Here is a 12,625-nt window from a genome sequence, read left to right as displayed (position 1 = left end):
ATCCCTGGAATGATAGTTCTATGTGCTGTAAGAGGCAGACTGAGCAAGCCATGAGGAGCAAGCCAGTAAGAGGTGCTTCTTCAATGTCTATACTTCCACTCTGACCACCAGGTTCCTGTCCTGCTTGAGTTTATGTCCTGCCTCCCTTCAGTGACAGACTACCAGCTGTAAGATGTAAGAAACCCTTTAGTCCTTGATTTGCTTTTTGTCATGGTTTTTAATCATAGCAATAATTAACTCAGATGCCCATGAAGGTGGAAATCATCATCTTTGTGCAGATCTGTGGCCTATTAAATGTCACCCTAGGCAGTTATCCTGACTTCCTGCGTTTTTCTTTTTTTTTTCTATTTATTTATTTATTTATTTATTTATTTATTTATTTATTTTGGCTTTAAAAACAGCTTTTATTTAGCAAGGAAGTTACAACTTTATACATGTCCTTTTTTTGCTTTTGAGTGTCTGATCTTGTCTCAGCTGTACTTGATCTGGGGAAATGTCTGTCTCCATGTGCTTGCTTGTACAGTCTTAGATGTGATGATCTTTAAATCCGTGAGCTCATAAATGATCTTCTTCAACTCTGGAACAAGAAAGAGACAGGGCAGTGGGATTTTATTTCTAAGAAATTCTTGACAAGGACCCTGCTAATACAACACAGACTTAAAAATACATAAGTAAACCAGCCATTCTGTTCACTCTTACACAGAAAATGGCTCAAAAATACGTTATGCATTCTTTTTTTCTTTTATTTAATATTTTTATTTTCTATATTCTTTGTTTACATTCCAAATGATTTCCCCTTTACCGGATCCCCCCTCCCCATATGTCCCATAAACCTTCTTTTCTCCATCCCTTCTCCAATCACCTCCCTCCTTTTTCTTTTTCCTTATATTCCCTTCCAATGCTAGATCAACCCTTTCCAGTATCAAGACCCTCTCCATACTTCTTCATGGGAGTCATTGTTATGCTATTTGTGCCGTGGGTTTTCAAGGCTTCTGGGCAAATTAATATACACTTGTCAGAGATTGCATTCCATGTGTATTCTTTTGTGCTTGGGTTACCTCGCTTACGATGATATTTTCCAGATCAAACCATTTGCCTAAAAATTTCATGAATTCATTGTTTCTAATTGCTGAGTAGTATTCCATTGTGTAAATATACCACATTTTCTGTATCAATTCCTCCTTTGAGGGGCATCTGGGTCCTTTCCAGCTTCTGGCTATTATAAATAAGGCTGCTATGAACATAATGGAGCATGTGTCTTTATTGCATGCTGGGGAATCCTTTGGGTATATGCTCAGGAGAGATATAGCAGGGTCCTCTGGAAGTCTCATGTCCAGTTTTTTGAGGAACCTGCAGACTGATTTCCACAGTGGTTGTAACATCTTGCAGCCCAACCAGCAGTGGAGGAGTGTTCCTCTTTCTCCACATCCTCGCCAACACCTGCTGTCTCCTGAGTTTTTGACCTTAGCCATTCTGACTGGCATAAGGTGAAATCTCAGGGTTGTTTTGATCTGCATTTCCCTAATGACTAATGATGTTGAGCACTTTTTAAGGTGCCTATTTTCCATCCGAATTTCTTCAGGTGAAAATTCTTTGTTTAGATCTGTACCCCATTTTAATAGCGTTATTTGGTTCCCTGGGGTCTAACTTCTTGAGTTCTTTGTATATATTGGATATTAGCCCTCTATCAGATGTGGGATTTGTGAATATCCTTTCCCAATTTGATGAGATAGTTTTAGCTATCCTGGGTTTCTTGTTATTCCAGATGAATTTGAGAATTGCTTTTTTTAACTCTGTGAAGAACTGAGTTGGGATTTTGTCGGGGATTGCATTGAATCTGTAAATCGCTTTTGGCAAGATGGCCATTTTAACTATATTAATCCTGACAATCCAGGAGCATGGCAGATTTTTCCATTTTCTGAGGTCTTCTTCAATTTCCTTCTTCAGAGACCTGAAGTTCTTGTCATATAGATCTTTCACTTGTTTGTTTAGAGTCAAACCAAGATACTTTATATTGTTTGTGGCTATTTTGAAGGGTGTCATTTCCCTAACTTCTTTCTCAGCCTGCTTATCCTTTGAGTATAGGAGGGCAACTGATTTACTTGAGTTGATTTTATAACCAGCCACTCTGTGGAAGTTATTTATCAGCTGTAGGAGTTCTCTGGTGCAGGTTTTCAGGTCACTTCAGTAGACTATCATGTCATCTGCAAACAGTGATAATTTGGCTTCTTCCTATCCAATTTGTATCCCCTTGACCTTCTTATGTTGTCTAATTGGTCTAGATAGAACTTCAAGTACTATATTAAAAAGATATGGAGAGAGGACAGCTTTGTCTAGTCCCTGATTTTTAGTGGGATTGCTTCAAGTTTCTCTCCATTTAGTTTGATGTTTGCTACCGGTTTTCTGCATGTTGCTTTAACGATGTTTAGGTATGGGCCTTGAATTCCTGTTCTTTCCAAGACCTTTAGCATCAAAGGATGCTGGATTTTATCAAATGCTTTTTCTGCGTCTAATGAGATGATCATATGATTTTTTTCTTTGAGTTTGTTTATGTAGTGGAATGCATTGTTGGATTTCCTTATATTGAACCATTCCTGCATCCCTGGGATGAAGCCTACTTGATCGTGGTGGATGATCGTTTTGATGTGTTCTTGGATTCAGTTTGCAAAAATTTTATTAAATATTTTTGCATCAGTATTAATAAAAGAAATTGGCCTGAAGTTCTCTTTCTTTGTTGGATCTTTGTGTGGTTTTGGAATCAGCATAATTGTGGCTTCATAGAACGAGTTGGGTAGAGTTCCTCCTGTTTCTCTTTTTTGGAATAGTTTGAAGAGTATTGGTGTTAGGTCTTCTATGAAGGTCTGATAGAACTCTGCACTGAAGCCATCTGGTCCCGTGCTTTTTTTGTTTGGGAGACTTTCTATGACCCTTTTTAATTCTTCAGGTGTTATGGGACTATTTAGTTGATCTATTTGATTCTGATTTAGTTTTGGTGTCAGATATCTGTCTAGGAAACTGTCCACTTCCTCCAGATTCTCCAGTTATGTTGAGTATAGGCTTTTGTAGTAGGATCTAATGATTTTATGAATTTCCTCAGTTTCTGTTGTTATATCTCGCTTTTCATTTATAAGTTTGTTAATCTGGATACTGTTTCTATGTCGAATGGTTAGTCTGGCTAAGGGTTTATCTATCTTGTTGATTTTCTAAAAGAACCAGCTCCTGGTTTTGTTGATTCTTTGTATGGCTCTCTTTGTTTCTACTTGATTGATTTCGGCCCTGAGTTTGATGATTTCCTGCCTTCTACTCCTCCTGGGTGAAATTGCTTCTTTTTGTTCCTGTGCTTTCAGGTGTGTCATTAAGCTGTTAGTGTATGCTCTCTCTATTTTCCTTTTGGAGGCACTCAGGGCTGTGAGTTTTCCTCTTAGCACTGCTTTCATTGTGTCCCATAGATGTGTGTATGTTGTGTCTTCATTTTCATTAAGTTCTAAAAAGTCTTTAAATTCTTTCTTTATTTCTTCCTTGACCAAGGTATCATTGAGTAGGATATTGTTCAGTTTCCATGTGTATGTAGGTTTTCTGTTGTTTTTGTTGCTATTGAAGACCACTTTTACTCCATAGTGATCTGATAGAAGGCATGGGATTAGTTTGATCTTCTTATATTTGTTGAGGTCTGTCTTGTGACCAATTATATGGCCGATTTTGGAGAAGGTACCATGAGGTGCTGAGAAAAATGTATATTCTTTTGCTTTAGGATAGATTGTTCTATATATATCTGTTAAATCTAATTGCTCCAAAGGTTCAATTAGTTTCATTGTGTCCCTGTTTAGTTTCTGTTTTCCTGATCCGTCCATTGAGCAAAGTGTAGTGTTGAAGTCACCCACAATTATTGTGTTAGGTGCAATGTGTGCTTTGAACTTTAATAAACTGTCTTTTATAAATGAGGGTGACCTTGCATTTGGAGCATATATGTTCAGGATTGAGAGTTCTTCTTGTTGTATTTTTCCTTTAATCAGCAAGAAGTGTCCCTCAGAGTCTCTTTTGATGACTTTGGGTTGAAAGTCAATTTTATGTGATATTAAAATGGCTACTCCAGCTTGTTTCCTGAGACCATTTGCTTGTAAAATTGTCTTCCAGCCTTTTACTCTAAGGTAGTGTTTGTCTTTGACCCTGAGGTGTGTTTCCTGTAAGCAGCAAAATGTAGGGTCCTGTTTACGTATCCAGTCGGTTAGTCTATGTCTTTTTGTTTTTTGGATTTGGTTTTTTCGAGACAGGGTTTCTCTGTGTAGCCTTGGCTGTCCTGGAACTCACTCTGTAGAACAGGCTGGCCTCGAACTCAGAGATCCACCTGCCTCTGCCTCCCAGAGTGCTAGGATTACAGGCGTGGGCTACCACCACCCGGCTAGTCTATGTCTTTTTATTGGGGCATTGAATCCATTGATGTTAAGATTTATTACCGAATAGTGATTGTTACTTCCTGTCGTTTATGACGTTATTTTTTTTTTACATTTGATTGGTTAACTTGTTTTGGTTTTGATGAAAGGTTACTATCTTGCTTTTTCCAGGGTGAAGTTTCCCTCCTTGTATTGCTGTTTTCCTCCCATTATCCTTTGTAGGGCTGGGTTTGTGGATAGATATTGGGTTAACTTGTTTTTTTCATGGAATATCTTAGTTCCTCCATCTATAGTGATTGAGAGTTTTGCTGGATATCGTAGTTTTGGCTGGCATTTGTGTTCTCTTAGAGTCTGCATGAGATCTGCCCAGGATGTTCTAGCCTTCATAGTCTCAGGTGAAAAGGCTGCTCTGAATCTGATAGGTCTTAATTTATATGTTACTTGGCCTTTTTCTCTTACTGCCTTTAATATTCATTCTTTGTTTAGTACATTTGGTGTTTTGATTATGTGATGGGAAGTATTTCTGTTCTGATCCAGTCTGTTTGGCATTCTGTAGGCTTCTTGTATATTCATGGGCATCTCTCTCTTTAAGTTAGGGAAGTTTTCTTCCATAATTTTATTGAAGATATTTGCTGGCCCTTTAAGTTGTAAATCTTCACTCTCATCTATTCCTATAATCCTTAGGTTTGGTCTTCTCATTGTGTCCTGGATTTCCTGGATATTTTAGGTTACAAGCTTTTTGCATTTTGCATTTTCTTTAACTGTTGAGTCCATGGTTTCTATGGTATCTTCAGCATCTGAGATTCTTTCTTCTATCTCTTGTATTATGTTGTTGATATTTGCATCTATGTCCCCTGATTTCTTCCCAAGGCTTTCTATCTCCAAAGTTGTCTCCCTTTGAGTTTTCTTAGTTGTTTCTACTTCTGATTTTAGATCCTGGATGGTTTTGCTTAGCTCCTTCACTTGCTTGTTTGTGCTTTCCTGTAATTCTTTAAGAGATTTTTGTGTTTCCTCTTTCATGACCTTGGCCTGTTGACCAAAGTACTCCTGTATTTCATTAAGTTGTTTTTGCATTTCCTCCTTATTGGCTTTTGTTTTCTCCTGAATTTCTTTCAATGATTTTTGTGTTTCCCTTGCAAGGGCTTCTAACTTTTGATCCATTTTCTCTTGAGTTTCTTTAAGTATGTCCTGTACCAGCATCATGACCAGTGATTTTAAATCCAAGTCTTGTTTTACTGGTGTGATGGGGTATCCAGAACAGGCTGTTAAAGGAGAATTGGGTTCAGATGTTACCATATTGCCTTGATTTCTGTTAGTGACATTCCTACGTTTGCCTTTTGCCATCTAGTTTTCACTGGTGTTAGTTGTTCTTGTCAATGCTGGACTCACCAGTGCAAGCTGCCTCTTCCCAGGTGGCCTCTGGTGCACAGCTTACCTCCTGCACTGCCTGGAGACAGGGTGCTGTTGCCCAGGCTGTTCAGATCCCGATGCAGACACCTGAAGGCTCCTGCAGGGGGCCCGCTGGATTCACCAGAGCACATTGACTACTCCCAGCTGGCCTCCCAGAAGCCCCTATTGCCTCTTGCAGGACCTGGAGATGTGGTGTTGACACCCAGGCTGATCTGGATCTGGAAGCAGAGCGATCTGAGGGCTCTTGCCAGAGGCCTCAGGACTGGAATGTAAGCTCCGTACCACCGGAGCAAGCTGTGGGCTCCTAGACTGCCTCCTGGTGCACACCAGGTCTCCCACACTTCCTGGAGACCGAGTGCTGTGGCCCAGGCTGTTCAGATCCCAACGTAGACCCCTGAATGCTCCTGCCGGGGCCTGCTGGCTTCACCAGAGCACACTAGAAGCAGACACCTGAAGGCTCCCACAGGGGTCCGCTGGATTCCTTCCTGCGTTTTTTGTCTGCATAGTTACTTTTAACTCATGAAGATCCTACAAAAAGTAAAGTTTCATAAAAAGAAAGTGCCTGGAACAAGCCCCTCAGGCATCTCTCATGTTTCAGTTATCAGACTCCAATCAAGAGTAATGACTCACATGCATAGGGAGTTGTGGGAGGTGCAGACAAGGCAGCAGAGAGACAAGGCTGGTGAACTTGCTTTGGCTCACCTTTTGCTTTGCTGAGGTTCTGCACTTCCTGTTAGACACTGTCATTCCAGTGTGTGATGTCCACATCACGCTATGCAAAGCATAGTTGCAACAGCTGTTAGAAGCAGCCCACTTATGCCACTTTTCATAGGCCTCTGTCAGGTTAGACTCAGGTTCAGGTACCAGATAGTCAACTGAAGACCGAGGGCAAAATGTGTGACTCAGACACAGCTTGGTCTCCCTGCCTCATTCCTGATCCTTCCGGCTTAGTTGACTCCAGGACTTGGAACAAATTGCTAGCTTTCTGAAACCTAGGCTTTCTTTTCTTAAAAATGGGTGTTAAGTAAATAAGAAACATATTCTGACATTATTTTCCATCTAAGTTTGCCATTTGACTAAGTGAATAATGCATATATAAGGTGCTTCACCGATACCTGTTGCATGCTAAGTGTTCTGTAAGTGTTAACACCACTAATCTCTGCATCCTGCTGATACATATTTTTATATAATTGTGGGTGTATCTGCATCTATTTGTGTCAGCTGCTGGGTGGAGTGCCTCAGAGGACAGCCATGTTAGTCTTCTGTCTTAAGCATACCTGGGTATCATTAATAGTGTTGGAGATTGGTGCTTGCCGGTGGGATGGGTCTTAAGTTGGGCTGGTTATTTGTTGTCCTTTCCCTCAGTCTCTGCTCCATCCTCCATCCCTACATTTCTTGTTGACAGGATATATTTTGTGTCTAGAGTTTGGTGGGTGGGTTTGTGTCCCTATCACTCTATTAGAACTATTGTGAGAGGGTGTGACCAGCAGGCGGGCAGTGACCAGAGTGTAAAGTGAATAAGTTAACAAAAAACTAAAACAATAATGGAGTTGTATTGTCAGTTTTGTTTGTCATCTTGATAGAGGCTGGAGTTATCACAGAGAAAGGAGTCTCAGTTGAGGAAAGTCTCCATGAAATAATATTAGTATGGTTACTCATCAGCTGTAAGGCATTTTCTCAAGTAGTCATCAATGGTGGGAGGGCCAATTGTTGGTGGTGCTGTCCCTGGGCTGGTAGTCTTGGACTCTATAAGAAAGCAAGCTGAGCAATCAGGAGAACAATTCAATAAGTCACATCCCTCCAAGAACTCTACATTAGCTATTTCTTCCTGACCAGCTTGACTTCCAGCCCTGACTTGCTTTGGTGATGAACAACAGTGTGAAGTGTTAGATGAATAAAGCTATCCAGGCAGTCCTGGCTCAAATCTTTAATCCCAGCACTTGGGAGGCACAGGCAGGTGGATTTCTGAGTTTGAGGCCAGCCTGCTCTACAGTCATTTCCAGGACAACTAGGGTTATAAGGCTAACCCTAGTTCAAAAAACCAAAATAACAACAACAACAACAACAACAATAATAACAACAACAGCTATCTTGAGAGAAAAAGATGCTTGGTAATTTCCAAACTGAGCAAATTTAAAAAAAACAAAAACAAAAACAAAAACAAAAACAAAAAAAAAACAAGCAGTCTCCCATCTGCCTTGAGCCAAACAGGTCATCAGCTTGGACAGCTGATTTGAGTTTGTTTTCAACCGTTGACACACACCCCTTCTCTTAGAACCCCTCTTTAAGCCGAGGTTGTTCCTTGGCAGTTATAGATGACACTAATTATTTTAGAAAAATTTGTGGTTGTTTAAGCATTTATTCTAGCATAGAATTCTCCACTATATGCTTTATTTGGATCTGAGCATTAGACTGCCACTGGACACTCAGTTTAGAACACTTAGTGGGTATCTGCGTACTTGGTCCACCTGTCTGGCCTTCCTAGGAATAAAAATGCTTGTATATCATTGGCAGCTGCTTGAACCTAATCCAGACCAAAGCTTTTTTCACTTGACTGACATTCAGAATTTCCCATACATGAGTGAAGTGAACTGGGACACAGTCCTGCAGAAGAGGCTCATTCTAGGCTTTGTTCAACGGTGAGTCAAGCCTTACAAGTCCAAAACGTACCCACATTCTTTTCCCATTACTCTGTGCACAAGTCCACCCTGGGTCGCACTTGATGAGTACACCAGTAAAATAACACCCTGATGCTAGCTTTACAGAGAAGAAAATGGAGGCATATGTAGGGAAAGTTGAAAACCCTAAGTCACATGATTGGCAAGTCACTAAGCAGGATGTCAACATATGAACTTCTAGGCTTTAGCAACACATTTTTCTATAAGTGGTTCTAGTGTTCCTAATAGTCATTTTCAGAAATATTCTCATAGAAAAAGAAGTTTCCTTATTGCAATGAGGTACTCTTTAATGTCCATTGAAATCTATGATTTGGTTAATGGTAAAACTCCAGGATCATTCCTCCTCTTTTGTTAGTTTTATTGTACTGATCCATAGTTTCCTGGACTAATAGTAAAATTAATAATAATATAAATAAATTAATAAAGGTTAAAAAACTAATAGTGACAGAGAAATAATTTCCATTGGTTCAGTACCCAATCAAGGGATATTGTGTCTCATGGAATATTGCTGGGTAAGTGTTAGGTTGGAGCCTTACTGAATCTCCTCTCTCTTTTTCTTTCCTTGGTATTTAAATTATACTACAGGATATAGGAATATTGGCAAGAGCAATGTGCTCTGCAGAGGTGTATAGAGAGAAATCGGGGATTTCTCTTCACGTCCAAGCGAGGCACTTGTCCTGGAGACACGGGCAACTGGCTGTTTAATGAATAGCTGGAAAAGGTGCATTGTTAATGTGTCAGATGAAAGCCTTGTGGAAGTTGGAACAGTGTGGTGGCATTCAAGTATGTCAGTGTCTACTCTAGTGAGTGAGAGGAAAGTGAGGTGACTATGGGGGACCCTGGGTGCCACCTGCCACAGACAACACCTTCCTTCTTTTAGCTTCTCCTCACACCCTAGGAGAATATCCACCTTATAGATCTTGGCACTTTCTGTAAATCCGACTCTTTGCAGAATTTATCAAGTTTCAAATTCTTGGCCTCACATTCAGAAATCCTGATATTGAAACCTGGTTGTGGAACTTGGATGGTAACCAAGCGATGGCAATGATTCTGGTCTACTGAGAATCCCAGAATTTCAAACGTTAGCAATATTGTTTCAATATTGTCTTCTTCATTGCACACCTAGGTATAGTTAGATATTTGTAAAATTAACTAAACTATACTATCAAAGAATGTAACAATAAATGCTGCCATTAAACGCTATAAATTCTGAGAGAGAGAAAAAGAGAGAGAGAGAGAGAGAGAGAGAGAGAGAGAGAGAGAGAGAGAGAGAGAGAGAAGAACCTGTTATTATTCTTGGGCTACCCCATCAAGACAATTCATAACTCTTTGTGTTAGGCTTCTATGTCTTAGGAATGATACAGGGATCTGAGGACTGAGCCATGCATTCCTTCTTACAGAAAGGCAGGCTCAATTGTGATCCCACTTTGAACTGGAACAAGTGATTTTGGAATCAAAAACTCTTCACAAAAAAAAAAAGAGGATCCTGGCAAAAAAGGAGAAGGAAATGAGGAAAAGTGACTCCTCTCAGGTAGATAGGCTTCCCACCAAACTAAGGTAAGGGCAGTTCATTTCAGATCTGCTAAGGCACTACATCTTAGAAGCTTGCCCCTGCATGATGCTGGGGGCTTATAATAATAAGGGAGGCACAGCAACAGAGGCCATTAGGTTATTTGTCTTCACCCCTGTGATGCAGCAACAAGCAGCAAGCAGAAGACAGTTTCCCAGGAATTAAAAGATATTGTCACAATTTCCCATCTGCAAGGTGTGGTACAGTTTTCTGAAGGTACATGTGCAGGATTCCTCTCAAAGACACAATGGGTGGAATAACGTCTACAGTATTAGTAGTGAAATTGCAATTTATCTCACCTACTCATGGAAGTTATGCGTGATTAATACACACACATACACACACACACACACACACACACACAATATGTATGTCTATATTCTAGAGTTCCAAAAACATTGTACCTAATTCTGATAGTGCAATTATCCAGGGTTGAGAACTGTCTTAGTTAGGCTTTTAGTGCTGTGAACAGACACCATGACCAGGGCAATGCTTATAAGGACAACATTTTATTGCGGCTTGCTTACAGGTTCAGAGGTTCAGTCCATTATCATCAAGGCGGGAACATGGCAGCACCCAGGCAGGCATGGGGCTGGAGGAGCTGAGAGTTCTCCATCTTCTTTTGAAGGCTGCTATCAGAATTCGCACTTCTGGGCAGCTAGGATGAGGGTCTTACAGCACACACCCACATTGACATACCTACTGCAAAAGGGCCACAATTTCTAGTCGTGCCACTCCCTTTGCCAATTAATTTGGCCCAGGTTATATATATATATATATATATATATATATATATATATATATATATATATATATATATATGCCAGACACTTTGTGCATCTAGAAACAGGTATTCCTCTATACATGGTGCTCACTGAATGCTCTATGGTGTATGGGACATTTGAGGTCCCCATGTGTCATGTAAGTGTGCCTCTGTTTCTTTGTCATGTTCCCCTTGAAGACATGCCTTCTTCAAGTGCATCTTGATGCTGTTCTGAAAGAATTTATTATTTTCAACAGAGAAAAGTATGTAACTCTGGGCTATAGACCAGTGACTTAAAATGATATCATATAGGCAGATTTTGTTTGCAGGGATTTCATATATGTTATAGACCAAAGTCTGCCCCAAGATAACCAGGATTCTTTGGTCCAGGAAGGCACAGGTCCAGGGTGATGACAACCTGACAGGACCACAGAAGGAGTGTGAAATAAGAATGTATATTTCTGGATGTCTCCTAGTCCAGTCTGAAGGACTTTAGTCACCAGGATGAAGGGGCTTAAAAGGGGGGAGTATAGGTGGTTAGGTTAGTGTGGCTAGGTGGCATGGGGGAAGGTGTCCAGGCAGGTCCTTGCCTGGGCACCTCTGCCCATGAGGGACCACACACACACATACATGGTATAGAATAGGTTTTATTCAGAATGGGGGATGGGGGTTATTTACTATTATGGTTAATGTTTATTTAAATTTTTAATCTGCTAGACGGAAGAACCTGACTTGTAGCACACATCAGTGGAAGCCAGTGTGGACTGCTTGGCTGTGGGACCCGGTCCCCCAACCTTGCTTCTCCTTTCTGTGCATGGCTGCAAGACCAGTCATGGCCTGCTCTATTAACAGTAGAGTGCATTGGGAGTGGTGGGACCTCGCAGTGAAGAAGAGGGAAGACAGGGTGGTAGGGAGAAGCCGTAGAGCTGTGAGAGAATTGGGTAGTAGAATTGATGGGGCATCCCAGCAGCCAGTGTGGAGTTGGGCATGGTCTGTGGCTAGGCTTTTGCAGGTTAAAGCCCTAGAAATCTGCACTGTAGCCAGCAGAGCGGGACAGTATGGTGGTAGGGGGTGGGGTGCAGGCTTGTTGTGGGGAGGAGGCAGCATTGCTCAGCAGGGATGGAGCACAGCCGATTCTGAGAGCCTGGAGAGACCTCGCCATGGGTAGCAGTCACTGTCCCAACTGTGCAGCTGTTCTGATGAAAGTTAGTGATCGAGCATGCGCAGGGCAGAACTTCCTGTCAGCAGCGGAAGTAGGAAGTTAGGTAGCCTGCAGTAGCTGGGGAGTAGCTTGTTTCTTATCCTAGCAATGGCACAGGAGGGGCAGAGCTGCCGCGGAAGTGGCAGCAGCCGCAGCAGCTTCGTCAGCAGTTTTGGAGCAGGAGGGGGTCTGGCGTGGGCCGCAGCAGCTGCAGCCAAGGCCGGGGCTTGGCCAGCGCCCCATGAGCCCCGCGGGCCACCAAGCCAGCAGGCAAGAAAACAAGGGGAACCAGTAGAATAAATGCTGCTGTCATAGCAATAAGATGCAGGAGTGAATTAGATAGCTGAGCCTGGTGGCACTCGCCTGGAAGGGCATTGCCTCTGCACGCTGCTGAGTTCCACCCGGATAGAGGGAGGGAACAGAACAGCAGCGGTCCTGCAGGGAAATGTGGGAAGTTCAGAGACTATTGCTCTCACCAGTGGGTGTGTAAGACTTACGCAGAGGCTTAATATCCCATGGTGTTTCTCATTCCTAGGTTTCGGCAACAAGTGAAGACTTTCGGCAGCAAGATGAAGGGGCTTAAAAGGGGGGATTATAGGGGGTTAGGTGAGT

This window comes from Apodemus sylvaticus, chromosome 13 (genome assembly GCF_947179515.1).
Source record: "Apodemus sylvaticus chromosome 13, mApoSyl1.1, whole genome shotgun sequence".
Classification (NCBI taxonomy): Eukaryota; Metazoa; Chordata; class Mammalia; order Rodentia; family Muridae; genus Apodemus; species Apodemus sylvaticus.
This window is presented reverse-complemented; position numbering follows the sequence as displayed.